This window comes from Palaemon carinicauda, chromosome 7, assembly GCF_036898095.1.
Source record: "Palaemon carinicauda isolate YSFRI2023 chromosome 7, ASM3689809v2, whole genome shotgun sequence".
Classification (NCBI taxonomy): Eukaryota; Metazoa; Arthropoda; class Malacostraca; order Decapoda; family Palaemonidae; genus Palaemon; species Palaemon carinicauda.
Window position 1 is genome coordinate 165,206,217 of NC_090731.1, and position 14,069 is coordinate 165,220,285.

A 14,069-nucleotide genomic window follows, 5' to 3' on the forward strand; every position below is an offset into this window, starting at 1 on the left:
CACCGCAAGTTAGCAAACATCTTTGTGCCGTCACTAAACCCAGTAGAATTAAAAAGGTTCCGTTTTGAGTTAACTATCATTATTGAGCAAATCAAAAGACTTAGTACCAATGACTTAGGCCAGGGCATGGTCATGAGCCTCATTAATCAAAAATTGTCAGAGGGAAAACTATACCGCAAGGTGGTAGAGCATTTGAGGAAATGCGACTATACGTTGGACGAGTTTTTTGAGGCAATAGATTTCATAGTAAGAATGTTAGAAGACGATGCATTGCAGAGATAGGATTTGCTATGTTTACTTGATAATGCACTTTGACTATGGCTATAAACACCGTACCCTATTTATGTAATAACTCATATCTTTTCATATCAGTGAAACAATAAAGAAATAATAATTACGCAAATTTCTTTCAAGAGGTAATAAGAAATAGAAATAATTATTCACTATACTAGAACCATAAAAAAGTATATTAATTATTGTTTTTTTAATTTCATTTCTAGTAAAAAATCATCATTTTTGAATTGTTAATTTAGAGGGTTTATGTTTATATAAAAATGCATATATATACTGTACCCATATTGTAAAGATTGTAATTATAAATAATGTAATGTAATCTTTTAAATAGCGATGATTATTCACAAAAATATATCAATTATTGTTTTTTTTAATAGCTAGTAACACAATCAACATGTGCACATAGTTAATTTAGAGGATTTATATTTATGTATAAAAATGCTTGTATATACTGTAACCATCTTGTAAAGATTGTAATTCTAAATAATGTAATGTAATCTTTTAAACAGAAAAGATATATACGAGAAGCAGGACTAAAATATATTATCATTTTCTTTTGAGGTAATCAGCCCACCAGAAGTTGTTTCGACCTACCAGATAAGGAGAGAAGTATTGCAGTATTTATCTGATAGTGCAAAGACCTGTGACTCTGTGGGACCTTTAAATTACGTATTTTCTGAAGACGAACTTAAATTAAGGTATATCCCTGACTCTGAGTGATTGAGTAAAGTTATTTTCTTATAGATTTTCATTAGGTTGTTACGTAAGGGCGACCGTATTCGTCGTAATGCAGCCTATTAAGAACGCCATTGATGGAAATGTTGTTATTGACAAGTCCAAGCTAATAATAGACTAGTTAGAACTGGATTTTATTTATTTCGAGAGCCGATATTGATCTAACCACAAAAATAAAATTTCTTATGTCTAGTCTTGCCGTAGTTTACCTTGTTACTGTATTTAGAATGATTTATTGTTAATTTGTTCTCATTTATTTATTTCCTTTCCTCACTGGGCTATTTTTCCTTATTGGAGCCCTTGGGTTTATAGCATCTTGCTATTCTTACTAGGGTTGTGGCTTGGCTAGTAGTAATGGTAATAATATTGGTAGATTGTTATATCTTTACTCGTGCACCATTTGAAAACTATGAAATTTGAGTAAGAACACAGTACACAAGATCACTTTAAGTAATTTTGGCTGTGGGGACAAAACCTTTCCTAGTGACCAAGGATATGTCTTCTAAGGTTCTTGCAAATGACTAGGTGTAGAGATGAATGACTCCCGCAAGAACAACAATAATGAGGTCTTAGTGGGACATCTGTCTGTTTTGGTTTGGGGAGTATGTAAAACAAGTAATGGAGCCTTTGTATATCGGCGGCCAGTTTCTCTTGCGCGGATTAAAAAGGGACGTCAACCAACCTAAACTTTCCCCCCTAACCTAACCTACAAGCCGTGTCCTTACCTACTTACCTACCCGGAGGCTGGCTGACGCCCCTTTGCGATCCCCCTTACACTGCCGTATTCTTAGTCAGCTGTCATCATACATACAGGTGGCCACTATCATACATACACCCCATTAATTTCCAAAGAGGAAGATGAGAACTGGAAATTAGAGTTCCTTTTAACACCAGTGTCTTTTTAGTTTTCGTTGTTGGAATCAAGTACAGTATTTATGAAAGTACTAATTTCTGTATTCTCCAAAACTAGGGCAGAGTAACACCTATAACATTTCAGACCTAATAGGGAGAACGGAATTTTCACAAGTTTCACTATAATCTCCGTAAAACCGTCTGGTAAAATTAAAATTTAATTATGTGTATATATGCAGATATTACTTATCTCCACTATGGAAGCCATGGCAGCCAAACTTGGCGGATTCTTAGAAGGAGAGGTGGACTGTATTCCAAAATCTCATTTTGTTCCTACGTGTCATACAAACCCTCAACCCTTGATTAGGGAGATTGTTTCACCGCGAGCTGGAATCGGTTGTCAACGTTAGATAACCAACGTTTATCCAACAGGTGAGGGTATGGGCTTTGCCCTGCCCTCTTTCTAGTCAGAAATTCCTCTTTTGTTTCGGTCGCTGTCGAGTACACGTGCACAGACAGCTCCTTGCAAAACTTTTTCTTTTTCAATATTAATCTTACCCGATAATCATGTAGCTGTCAACTCTGTTGCCGACAGAAATCTACGGTCGGGATACGCCAGCGATCGCTATACAGGTGGGGGTGAACACAACAGCGCCATCTGTGGTCAGGTACTCCAGTACTTCTTGTCAACACCACCTCAATTTTTCCTCTGTCGTGCCTCCGGCTAGACCTACATGGATACGCTGTTGATTCTGGAGTTATTGCTCACGATTTGGTGATGTATTTGCTCTAGAGTTTAGCCTTCGCTATTCAGGAAGCTTTATCATTAGCTTAGCAAGTTTTTGGAATTAATTTGATTTAATTTTTTATTTAATTTTGGTGACGAAGAGAGTATGAACTCTCTTTCACTTTTAATGGCCGACCCTTCCCTTAGACGGAAGTGTTGGTGTCGAAGAGAGTATAGACTCTCTTTCTTAATTTTGCTTAACAAAAGTTATAGATTTATTTTATATCTCTCCGCCTTTTATAGGCCTCTTCGATTAACTTCCTTTTATTATAAACTTATTAAAATTAATTTTTATATTTGTTTATATTCGACCTTTCCTAATAGTAGGCGGTCTTTTCTTGGAACCGAAGTTAATTAACATTGAGCCCGTCATTTCGTTTTTACCTGTTAACATATTATGCTATTTTAATGTTTTTGAAAGAATTTCTTTGATAGTCTTGTACTGTTTTCAAAGTTGAACTAACGTTTTGTTTTGTCTCTGCAGTTGTTGACGTTCAGAACGTTCAACTTGCGCTCTATCGTTACGATAGAGAGAGAGTATTCACGGTGTCACGTTGCAGTAAGAGTAAACCGATTCTAGCGTTTTGTTCATTCTTTCTTAGCTTAAATGGTTTTAATTCTAATAAAGGAACTTTTTATTTGGGAAATCTTTCAGTTTTTTTTTTTTTTTTTTTTCCTTTAACAATAATATGTTTTAACGATATATATAATTGGGCTCATCTCTCAGGTTCTAAGTCAAGAGAGAGAGAGAGAGAGATAGAGACGGAGGGAGAGAGAGGAGGATAAACGTTTCGTTCAAGCGGGTAACGTTGTTATCGTTTTTGCTCTTCTCCCTAGTCTCTTTAGGGGAAGAAGGTAAACGTTTCTAGAGTTTTATTCTTGTTCCCAGGCTTTATGCGGTGAGAGATTTTAAATGTAGTTTATTTGATCTAGTGTTTAGTCTCTTTTCCAGCCACTGAATTATTTATCTTTCATTATGTTTTTCTGTTACATTGTAATACTGTTTTCGCAATTACTAACTTTTAATGAAGGATAGAATTGCGTGTTTCAGGTACAAACCACTTAAAGTTTCGAGTTCAGTGAAATAAGTGCAAACAGAAAATCAAAAGTGATAAAGTGATAAGCGCAAAGTGTTACAGTGTTGCGTTCGAGGGTTCGTCTGTTCGTGCCAGTTGTTCGCCTAGTCTGGGACCTCTTACAAGCTCCCAAGCCAGGGGAGAAGTAACGTCGAAGGACTTATGGGTTCATCAGGCCTTGATCGACGAACAGACGTTTCCCTCCGTGGTTTCGGGTGTAACCAACTCACGTAGCCGACGTGATCACCCCACCCACACAAAGACGAGAGAGCCCATTTATTCCTCGTCTGCGGAAGAGGTTTCTCGCAGAAACCATGGACCAAATCTTGCAGCTTTTAAGTGCAAGTCGGTCCCTTCCGCGCAAGTCCAACTCCTAGGTGGAGCCATTAGCACTGGGTCAGTTCGGACTTGCTGCAGTACGACAACTGCACACCTCCCAGAGAGGCAAGGTGGTACCGCAACAGGCAGTAACTCCGTCTGTTGCCGCACCAGCTGTTTTAGACCCTCAGTCTCAACGGACAGTAGCTCGGTTTGTTGTTGTCTTTCTTAGACTCTAGTGGTCTATGCTGCAGACAATGCAGTCTCAGCTTGCGGTGTTGATGCAGGAGTTTCAGGCAGAGAAGGTTAGCACACCTCCTCCTGCGAGCGCTCCTCCACCTCTGCGCAGTCCACCCTGCCAGACGTATGATGTTGAGGCTCCTCCTGCCTCCATGCGTGAGCTGCCGCATTGGGAGTTGCCAGGTACCAGCGCTATGCAGCAACCTCCACTTTCCTTGAGGCAGGACCCTCTTGCTATGCGGCAACCTCCTCAACCCTTGAGGCAGGAGCCTCAACTCTTGAGGCAAGAGCCTCAACTCTTGAGGCAAGAGCCTCAACTCTTGAGGCAAGAACCTCAACTCTTGAGGCAAGAACCTCAACTCTTGAGGCAAGAGCCTCAACTCTTGAGGCAAGAGCCTCAACTCACCTCCTCTTCCCTTGAGGCAGGAGCCTCATGCGTTGCGGCAACCTCCTCAACCCTTGAGGCAGGAGCCTCAACTCTTGAGGCAAGAGCCTCAACTCTTGAGGCAAGAACCTCAACTCTTGAGGCAAGAGCCTCAACTCTTGAGGCAAGAACCTCAACTCTTGAGGCAAGAGCCTCAACTCTTGAGGCAAGAACCTCAACTCTTGAGGCAAGAGCCTCAACTCACCTCCTCTTCCCTTGAGGCAGGAGCCTCATGCGTTGCGGCAACCTCCTCCATCCTTGAGGCAGCAGCCTCATGCGTTGCAGCAACCTCCACCATCCTTGAGGCAGCAGCCTCAGGCTATGCGGCATCCTCCTCAACCCATGAGGCAGGAGCCTCATGCTATGAGGAGCCTCATGCTATGCGGCATCCTCCTCAACCCATGAGGCAGGGACCTCATGCTATGAGGAGCCTCATGCTATGCGGCATCCTCCTCAACCCATGAGGCAGGAGCCTCATGCTATGCGGCAACCTCCTCTACCCATGAGGCAGGAGCCTCATGCTATGCGGCATCCTCCTCAACCCATGAGGCAGGAGCCTCATGCTATACGGCATCCTCCTCAACCCATGAGGCAGGAGTCTCATGCTATGAGGAGCCTCATGCTATGCGGCATCCTCCTCAAACCATGAGGCAGGAGCCTCATGCTATGCGGCAACCGCCTCAACCCATGAGGCAGGAGCCTCATACTATGCGGCATCCTCCGCAATGCATGCGGCATGAGCCTCATCCCTTGCAGCATGAGCCTCATCCCATGCAGCATGAGCCTCATACCATGCAGCATGAGCCTCATCCCATGCAGCATGAGCCTCTTCCCATGCAGCATGAGCCTCTTCCCATGCAGCATAAGCCGCACGCCATGCAACATGCTCTGCTTACCTTACAGCATGCTCTACATACAGCATGCTCTGCATACCTTACCGCATGCTCCTCAGTCACACATCTTTGGTTGTTGCCAACTCACTAGACTGTCAAGCAGTTTCATAACGTTGCCTTCTAGTCTGCTGCTTTTGCACCAGTGAAACCCTCACTGAGAGAACTTAGCTTTTCTCGGATATGGTTCCTGTAGATGAGAAAGTGCTATTCTCCCTCCTTCTGATATTCCCTTGAGGACTCTGTCATTTGGAGAGGAGCCTTTAGCTGCTTAGCCTCCTATGGACTTTTATTTAAGCATAACATGCTTCCAGGGAGGGTAATGGTTCCACTTCAGTCGCTAACCCCGTCTGTTACCACACCCGCTCCCATAGACCTTGAGCTTTGTTGCAAGACATGCAGTCCAAGCTTAGTCCTTGTTAGAGGATTTTTTTTTTTTTTTTTTTTTTGTTTACGGAGTCAGTGTGTCACTGGGAAGACGTTCAACAACCAGCAGAAGTGACTTGTTGTGACGCAGTGCGGCAACCTCAGCAACCCGATAAGGAGTTGTCTGTACGACCCAGACAGTCTAGACAGCTTCGGGTTGTCGCTGTACTTCCTCGCTTCCCCATGGTTGACAGTTCACAGACTGTGCAGCAGTACCATGATCTTGTGTCCGGCTCCGTCAGACGACTAGCTTTTAAGAGCTCCCACAAGTCGTCGCTGTCTGGAGATTCTCAGATGGACTATGGATCTGACCAAGGAACTGGGCCTCCTGGTCAATTTTGAGGAGTCCCAGCTCGTCCCATCCCAGACCATTGTCTACCTGGGTATGGATCTTCAGAGTCGAGCTTTTCGGGCTTTTCCGTCGGCCCCAAGGATCTACTAAGCCCTAGAATGCATCCAGAGCATGCTGAGAAGGAACCGATGCTCAGTCAGGTAGTGGATGAGTCTAACAGGGACACTTTCATCGCTGGCCCTGTTCATCGAGTTAGGGAGACGCCACCTCCCTCCCCTTCAGTATCATCTAGCGGCTCACTGGATAAAGGACATGACGCTAGAGACGGTCTCAGTTCCTGTTTCCGAAGAGAGGAGGTCTACTCTCACGTGGTGAAAGAACAGCTTTCTTCTCAAGGAAGTCTACCTTTGGCTGTTCAGAAACCCGACCGCCGTCTCTTCTCTGACGCTTCAGACACGGGCTGGGGTGCGACTTTGGACGGACAGGAATGCTCGGGAACATGGAATCAGGAGCTAAGGACACTTCACATCTATTGCAAGGAGCTGTTGGCGGTTCATCTGGCCTTGATAAACTTCAAGTCCCTCCAGCTTAACAAGGTGGTGGAGGTGGACTCTGACAACACCACAGCCTTGGCTTACATCTCCAAGCAGGGAGGGACTCATTCGTGGAAGTTGTTCTAGATCGCAAGGGACCTCCTCATCTGGTCAAAAGATCGAAAGCTCACGCTGGTAACGAGGTTCATTCAGGGCGATATGAATGTCATGGCAGATCGCCTTAGCCGGAAGGGTCAGGTCATCCCCACAGAGTGGACCCTTCACAAGAATGTTTGCAGCAGACTTTGGGCCCTGTGGGGTCAGCCAACCATAGATCTGTTCGCTACCTCGATAACCTAGAGGCTCCCGTTGTATTGTTCTCCGATTCCAGACCCAGCAGCAGTTCACGTGGATGCTTTTCTGCTGGATTGGTCCCATCTCGACCTGTATGCATTCCCGCCGTTCAAGATTGTCAACAGGGTACTTCAGAAGTTCGCCTCTCGCAAAGGGACACAGCTGACGTTGGTTGGCTCCGCTCTGGCCCGCGAGAGAATGGTTCATAGAGGTACTGCAATGGCTGGTCGACATTCCCAGGACTCTTCCTCTAGGAGTGGACCTTCTACGTCTACCTCACGTAAAGAAGGTACACCCAAACCTCCACGCTCTTCGTCTGACTGCCTTCAGACTTTCGAAAGACTCTCAAGGGCTAGGGGCTTTTCGAAGGAGGCAGCCAGAGCGATTGCCAGAGCAAGGAGGACATCCACTCTCAGAGTCTATCAGTCTAAAGGGGAAGTCTTCCGAAGCTGGTACAAGGCCAATGCAGTTTCCTCAACCAGTACCACTGTAACCCAGATTGCTGACTTCCTGTTACATCTAAGGAACGTAAGATCCCTTTCAGCTCCTACGATTAAGGGTTACAGAAGTATGTTGGCAGCGGTTTTCCGCCACACAGGCTTGGATCTTTCCACCAACAAAGATCTACAGGACCTCCTTAGGTCTTTTGAGACCTCAAAGGAACGTCGGTTGTCCACTCCAGGCTGGAATCTAGACGTGGTCCTAAGGTTCCTTATGTCATCAAGATTTGAACCTCTCCAATCAGCCTCTTTTAAGGACCTCACATTAAAAACTCTTTTCCTCGTGTGCTTGACAACAGCTAAAAGAGTAAGTGAGATCCACGCCTTCAGCAGGAACATAGTTTTCACATCTGAAACGGCTACATGTTCCTTGCAGCTCGGTTTTTTGCTAAACGAGCTTCCTTCACGTCCTTGGCCTAAGTCGTTCGAGATCCCAAGCCTGTCCAACTTGGTGGGGGACGAACTGGAGAGAGTACTTTGCCCAGTTAGAGCTCTTAGGTACTATCTAAAAAGGTCATAACCTTTACGAGGACAATCAGAAGCCTTATGGTGTGATATCAAGAAGCCTTCTCTTCCAAGGTCTAAGAACTCAGTTTCTTACCTATTCAGGCTCCTGATTAGGGAAGCACATTCTCATCTGAAGGAAGAAGACCTTGCTTTGCTGAAGGTAAGGACACATGAAGTGAGAGCTGTGGCTACTTCAGTGGCATTCAAACAGAACCGTTCTCTGCAGAGTGTTATGGATGCAACCTATTGGAGAAGCAAGTCAGTGTTCGCATCATTCTATCTCAAAGATGTCCAGTCTCTTTACGAGAACTGCTACACCCTGGGACCATTCGTAGCAACGAATGCAGTAGTAGGCGGGGGCTCAGCCACTACATTCCCATAATCCCATAACCCTTTTAACCTTTCTCTTGAATACTTTTTATGGGTTGTACGGTCGGCTAAGAAGCCTTCCACATCCTTGTTGATTTGGCGGGTGGTCAATTCTTTCTTGAGAAGCGCCGAGGTTAAAGGTTGTGATGAGGTCCTTTAGTATGGGTTGCAGCCCTTTATACTTCAGCACCTAAGAGTCGTTCAGCATCCTAAGAGGACCGCTACGCTCAGTAAGGTAGACGTACTTAATAAAGGCAGAGTAATGGTTCAAGTCGTCTTCCTTACCAGGTACTTATTTATTTTATGTTATTTTTGAATAACTAATAAAATAAAATACGGGATACTTAGCTTCTTTGTTAACATGTATGCTGGTCTCCACCCACCACCCTGGGTGTGAATCAGCTACATGATTATCGGGTAAGATTAATATTGAAAAATGTTATTTTCATTAGTAAAATAAATTTTTGAATATACTTACCCGATAATCATGATTTAATTGACCCACCCTTCCTCCCCATAGAGAACCAGTGGACCGAGGAAAAAATTGAGGTGGTGTTGACAAGAAGTACTGGAGTACCTGACCACAGATGGCGCTGTTGTGTTCACCCCCACCTGTATAGCGATCGCTGGCGTATCCCGACCGTAGATTTCTGTCGGCAACAGAGTTGACAGCTACATGATTATCGGGTAAGTATATTCAAAAATTTATTTTACTAATGAAAATAACATTTTTCAGAAAGTGAATGGTTGTTAGTATTGGATTGGAAGCATGAAGTGTGTATTAACTGTGAAGCGTATTGGATAGCATTACTGTTGTTATTTATTCCCTCGTGAATGGGAAGAAATGTCTGCAGCCACAGAGTTGATGAGGAGGGGTGCTGCCCCTTTTCTCATCAGTGTCATTCCATGTCTGGAAAGGTGCTAGAGACACATCTGCTAGCGGGCTGTCTCTTCATGGAGTTCCTAGGATCTCTTTTTTGTTGAAGTATAGTTGTCGTTGGCCTAGAAACCACATTAGAAGGAGAACTTTTAGGTTCATCCTCCACTTCTGCCTCACCTTCGTCTCTTCCTGCAGAGATAAGCTTAGTCCTTCTTTTCCCCTTATTGAACATAAAAGTTCTACCATTTCTCTCCCCTTGGGAGAGACAGTCCTGTACCAGGATTCCATGACTCCTTCCACTATAGAAGATGAATAAGACAGTCCTTGGTCTTACCTCACACTGCCGGTTGGGATGGAAGGGCTCCGTCCCACTTTTCCCCCATTGGACGAAGAAGTCTCAAAAACTGATTGAAAGGAGTTACGTTAGCGTGACTCCTACCGTTTTTCTCCCCTTGTGAGAGACAGTGCTGCTTCTGTAGTCCTTTGATTCCCTTCAATGAGGACGAAAAGAAGACGAAAACTTGCGATGATGCCCTCATCTGTTCACATGCACCCACTATTGTGCTCCTGTGGGAACTCGTTCTCACGTGTTCACATGCACGCTTCGGTGTGAGTGCCCGCATATGCTCCTACAGGAGCACGCCCTCATCTGTTTACGCACTGGCATTCCAGCAGGATTATGTCCTCATCTTTTTGTTTCCCCATGAGTACTCTCCAGAATTCCCTTCTCAGCACAGAGACAAGTAAGATCTTCCAATCTTTATGAGACATATCATACTCTTGCTCACTGGTTAATGTACACCTGTATGGTCCTGAACATTCATTTACTCATGCTCACTTTTGGGCATGCCCTCTTCAGTTAGATCAAGCTCATGGCACTCACTCTTTACGGTCACCTGTTTGTGTGCACACATAGTGTTCACCCCTTGTGCCTTTACCAGTTATCGTGCTAGAACCTGCTTATCACAAGCGCCTATTGGAGTTCGCCTAGAAGGACACGCCCTCACCTGTTCGCGTTTGCCCTTCTACAGCAATATGCTCTCACCTGTTCACGACCGCTCCACACAGATATAAGTTCTTCTTTAATCATTTACCAGTCCCTGGTAGTGATGTACCCTAACACTTTCCTCATCTTCATGTTCAAATTGTCACGAGGTTGACAGGAGACATCACTTTTCTTCCTGTATAGGACCAGAGTGCTTGGACATTTTCCCTGTAAGTTAACCAGCCAGTTTGGTCACAGGGACTTCCTCCTTCCGAAGGATAAATCTCTTACTAAAAGACGAAGGTTTGTATTTGTGTAGGAACAAATCACAAATTTTTATTATTAATCTGTATTTTTATGAATAGTACTTACCTGGCAGTTATATATATATACAGTGAACCCTCGTTTATCGCGGTAGATAGGTTCCAGACCCGGCCGCGATAGGTGAAAATCCGCGAAGTAGTGACACCATATTTACCCATTTATTTAACATGTATATTCAGACTTTTAAAACCTTCCCTTGTACGTAGTACTGTTAACAAACTACCCTTTAATGTACAGAACACTTAATGCATGTACTAACGTACCCTAAACTAAAACAGGCACAAATATTAAGGGCGACTTTATATCATGCGTTTCCTAAACACGCCAAAAAGCATGATAAAAAATGGCAACCAATGTTTTGTTTACGTTTATCTCTGATTATAATGAAGAAACAAACGCATTTACACATCTGTGTATATGTTAGTTTCTGCATCGATTATATTGATTATTCAGTACAGTATGTTGATTTGGTTATTACTAATGTTTTACTTAATTTTTCTTAGGACTTCCAAATGAAATGTTTTTCTTTATGACGTCGTTTCAAGCCGCCTGAAACGACGGCGTCATAAAGTACGTTCAGTAAACAAACAAAGGAATTTAACACGCATGATGAAAGTGATAAATAATGATATTACAGTAAAAGCTTTAATAAAATATGTTATTACAAATATTATTTACCGTATCTATATAAAATCATACATACGTAGCAAAGCAGGAAAACAATCTACGAGAGAGAGAGAGAGAGAGAGAGAGAGAGAGAGAGAGAGAGAGAGAGAGAGAGAGAGAGTGTTGTTTTACATACGTAAATGTAAATTTAAAAAAAAAAAATAGCCCCATTTCATATAAAATAGATTACAAATATTTTACTTTATCATATTACAGTAGTCTGTATAATACTGTAAAGTTCAGTACAGTATGTTGTTGTTAAAGTCGTGGCGATGAAATTCTCACGAAACAAAAACACGCCATTTGAGTACAACAGCTGATTCTCTCTCTCTCTCTCTCTCTCTCTCTCTCTCTCTCTCTCTCTCTCTCTCTCTCTCTCTCTCTCTCTCTCTCTCGTGTTATACAATACTTACATTTAGATGAAGAAACTAAAATTAGTTTTCTTAGTGTCAATTAAATACGAAACGAAATAATTAGGCCGAGTTTACATCCATTTCAATCATAGCTAAAAATACGGCATCCGATTTCACCAGCAAACCACTATTTTTTGGGAAATATCATTTTATTCTAGAAAATTGCCACTCTTTAAATAGTTAATTGCACATTAAGAAAGCGTGTACTTTTGTTTTTAAATTTCGGGTTTGTTTTAAAAGTCGAGTATTGTTGACTTCTTTTTTTTTTACTTTTGGCTGTGATTAGATCAGCTGTCATCTAGCTGCCGCTCTTGAGTGTGTACGAATACACTAACAAAGTATCATTTATACCATTTCTTAACTTATTCAAACCGTCTACAGTATACAGTTGATATTATATAAGCACCAATGTGTTATAACCTATCAAATTTTTTTGTTTATTACATTTAAACCCCCCTCTATCTCTCTCTCTCTCTCTCTCTCTACCTATCTCTCTCTCTCTCTCTCTCTCTCTCTCTCTCTCTCTCTCTCTCTCTCTCTCTCTCTCTCTCTCTCTGTGGGCTACTTTTCACTACCTCCCATTCCTTACCTCTCTCTATCTCTCTAACAAATGATATCTTTGTTGCTCCTCAAAGTTTCATTTATATTGAAAATCAATCACAATTCAATTTTCCTTACTTTCTCCAATCTCGCACCATCGGTCACATCGCGGTATTTTTGATATTTCTGGAAAATCCGCGATATATGTATATACATGGGTTATGAAAAAAATCCGCGAAGTGGTGAATCCGCGATGGTCGAACCGCGAAGTAGCGAGGGTTCACTGTATATATATATATATATATATATATATATATATATATATATATATATATATATATATATATATATATATATATATATATATATATATAGCTGAGTCTCCGACTTCCGCAGAATTTAATCGAAAATCGCGGCAACCGCCTTGTGGTGGTTGTGTGGTTAGATGGTTAACAACTCTTACAGGGTGGTACCTGGAATCATTCCCGTTTTCTGTTCCTCAAATTATCTCTGCCGGCCGGATCGACAACATCGTTGGTCCGCCATTTAGAGTTTATTCGGATCGCTTTCCCTTCATCGCTTTTTTGGACTTCGTTTTTGGTGAAGTACACTGTGTTGGGATTTGGCAATCGTGTTTGTTTTTGTTTTTTGTCTTTTTTACTTTATTATCATGAGTGAAAAAATTCATATTCGTATATGTGCGAATGATATTTGCAAGGTGAGGTTACCGAAAGTGTCGGTTGACCCTCACACTATCTGTATGGGTTGCAGGGGGTTTGAATGTGCTCTAGTTAATAGGTGCAAGGAATGCGAGGGTTTAAATGATGATAATTGGTTAGCTATGTGTGCAAACTTGAAGTTGATAGAGCTAGGAGAGCTAAATCAAAGCCAAAGTCTGCTAGTGAAGCTAGCTTAGATTTATCTATTGACCCTTTAATTGTAACCTCTTTGGAAGTTATTCCTTCCCCGAATGTAGTAACTCCTGCCCCTTCTACAGGATCTGTGCCTACGGATGACCCTCGGTATGCTAGGATAGCTGCTGAGTTAGAGGCCATTAAAGCACAATTTGAGGCCTTTAAAGGTAAGGGTGTAAGTGAAATTAGTGCTTGTGAAAGTGCAGTGGAGGTGGCGGCCGATCGAATCTGTCATACCCCTAGGTCTAGACCTCTACCAAGCTCCCAGGACCAAGGGAGAAGGTACGTCAAAAGCCAAAAGGGGGTGAGAGGTGCTTATCCTCGGTCAGTCGTCGCCTCAGACAGTCCTGTTGCGACCTCCCAGGCTGCTCTTGACCGCCGTAGAAAAGGCGTGTCGGATACGTTTGTGTCTTCACCTGATCCTTCTCCCAGACGTAATTGGCATTACGAATCAAGACCAACGAAGAGAAGGTGGAACCGGGATGTGCAGTCTTGCTCTCCCTCTCCCGGTTCGAGTAGCCGAGAACCTGATCCTTCGGAAGACGATTTCGATGTTGTTCCTGTTAAGAGACGAAACAGAGAGTCCTTAGCCCAGTTAATCCTGCTAAACTCCCTGCTTCTTCTGCCAGCGCTCCCAAACAAGCCGTACGACAACTGCCTCCTTCGGAACCGCGAGAGCCAGCGGAGGTGGCTAAAGCTTTCATGGTTGTTATGCAGGAACAACTTACATCGTTAGTTCAAGCTTTCAGC

At 43.0% G+C, this 14,069-nt stretch overlaps 1 protein-coding gene across 1 annotated transcript in view; it reads left to right on the forward strand.

Annotated features, from left to right (window-relative positions):
* The first annotated feature begins 861 nt into the window (after positions 1-861).
* The window catches only part of LOC137644126 (transmembrane protein 164), a 105,099-nt gene continuing 91,891 nt past the window's right edge, over positions 862-14,069 (forward strand). The window contains exon 1 of the mRNA XM_068377098.1: positions 862-992. The gene's annotated coding sequence lies outside the window, so the exon portion shown is untranslated. The remainder of the gene's footprint in view (positions 993-14,069) is intronic.